Source organism: Entamoeba dispar, genomic scaffold (assembly GCF_000209125.1).
Source record: "Entamoeba dispar SAW760 scf_1105229460403 genomic scaffold, whole genome shotgun sequence".
NCBI classification, from domain to species: domain Eukaryota; phylum Evosea; order Mastigamoebida; family Endamoebidae; genus Entamoeba; species Entamoeba dispar.
This window is the reverse complement of record NW_001854175.1, coordinates 1,027-3,098: the sequence shown is the minus strand read 5'-3', so window position 1 is coordinate 3,098 and position 2,072 is coordinate 1,027. Positions and strand designations below refer to the sequence as shown.

Genomic DNA, 2,072 nt, shown 5'->3' with positions numbered 1-2,072 from the left:
ATTTATATCTTTAATCATTTATCATGTTATATTAACAAGAAGAAGATGTATATATTTAATATTGTTAATAGAATGAAGTAGGTGATAAATAGAATAGGCAACGAAAAAGGAAATAAGAGAAAAAATGAAGAGAAAGAATGATATGAAAGAAAAAAGTGAAATTAAGAAATAGAAGAAGATGAAAAGAATAAGAAAATTGAGAATATAAAAATAAAGAAGACAAAAAGGAGTAAATCAAAAAGTGATAATAAAAGATGAAAAGAAGGATGGAATAATGGTGTATTTTTATTACAGAAATTAGAAATATGAAATAAAAGAGCATGTAATTTATTGATACAAAATATTTAACATTATTTTATTGATGCAATTTATTTTATTCATTTTTATTTTTATGATTTTTATTTATATGTATATAATTTATTTTGGTTCTCTCCAATCTCTTTTCAACGAAATCAGAAAAAAAAACTCTAAATTAAAATAATAAAACAAGACATTACAAGGAAAAATAAATGAAATAAAATAGAAATAACACAGAAATATGAAATAAAGATGAAATTACTAACATTCTTTGAGTTAATTATGAGAAGTTGAATAAATATGAGGTGGAGAAGAGTGTTGATATATTGAAGAAGAATATAAGAGATAAATAAAATCAAATCATTTAATATCAAAAAAGTGTGATTGAAAAGTATGAGATTGCAGAAAAAACAAAAGAAGAATTAGACCATACACAAAGAGAAAATGAAGAACAAAATCAAATAATATTAAATCATCATCAATTTATTATTTATTTTTTATTTCAGAAATGGAGAAGAAGAAAACAATGATATTAATGATAAATACATAACAAATACTGAGAATATCATCATCATGGATTATACAAATGAACAAAACTACCATTATGAAAATTATAATATTATAAATAAAAAGAACAAAACATTGAATATCAAAAAACAAGAAATGATAAACAAACAATAATAAAATAAAACACAATAAATCAAACAAATAGAATTTAATTGATATGTTGTATTATTTTGAATTAATTTGTTAAATAATAAATTAAATAAGAAAATAAGAAATGAACAAATAGAAAATATAATAAAAATAATAAATAATAATGTAAATAATGATAAAGAATACATTAATAATATTAAATAATATTTTATTATTAATTTTATTATTTATTATTGTTATTTAAAATAATAAAATAAATAACAATCATTATATTAATTTAATGAATAAAATAAAATAATGTTTATTAAAATAATAAAATAATATAACAAAATAAATGATGTTTATAAACGTGTATTTAGTTATTTAATCATCTGATTTTGATCTGATATTAATTAAATTAAAATGGATGAGTTAATAAACAAAAACACTCATTTCTTTAAAGAAGAAATAGAAACACTTCCAAATATTCAACAATCAATTGATGATATTAATAAACATTATCATTATTATGTAGGAAGTATTAAAAATGAAATATTTGAAATAAAACCAAATGAAACATATTCAGAAGCTATTAAAAGAGGAGAAGGAATATTTGATAGGACTGATGAAACAGAAAGAAGAAGAAAACTAATAATAGAAAAAAGTCAAGAAACAATAAATAAAATAGAAATATTAAAGAATCAAATGAACAAAATAATAGAAAAACACAACAAAGAAGAAGAAATATTAATCAAAACAAGGAATGAAATAAACAATAAAATCATTTCAATTGAAGAAATGAACATGAAAGATAAACTATTCAGAACACCAAAAGAAAAAGATAAAATCACCCAATCATTTAACAAAAAGAAAGAAGAATGGGAAACATATTATAGTGATTATTTAGAGAGGAAGAAGAAACAAGAAGAAGAAAAGAAGAGAAAAGAGGAAGAGATAATAAAAACTATAAGAAAAAAAGAAACAAGAAGAACTGAAACAAACAGAAGAATGGACAGAAAGAAGAAATCCAATATACTGTTTGATTCAGATATTGATAATTGGAATGTTAATACATCAATATTTCATCAAAGAATAAAGAATAAAGAACATATAATAATTATTATTGAAGATACAAATGG

The 2,072-nt window shown here is 19.6% G+C and overlaps 5 annotated features.

Annotated features, from left to right (window-relative positions):
* Window positions 1-99: 99 nt before the first annotated feature.
* Window positions 100-272: a microsatellite.
* A 93-nt stretch (window positions 273-365) lies between these two features.
* Window positions 366-424: a sequence feature (AT_rich).
* Window positions 425-450: 26 nt separating this feature from the next.
* Window positions 451-1,155: a repeat region.
* Window positions 1,156-1,215: a sequence feature (AT_rich).
* A 3-nt stretch (window positions 1,216-1,218) lies between these two features.
* Window positions 1,219-2,072: part of a repeat region that runs on past the window's edge.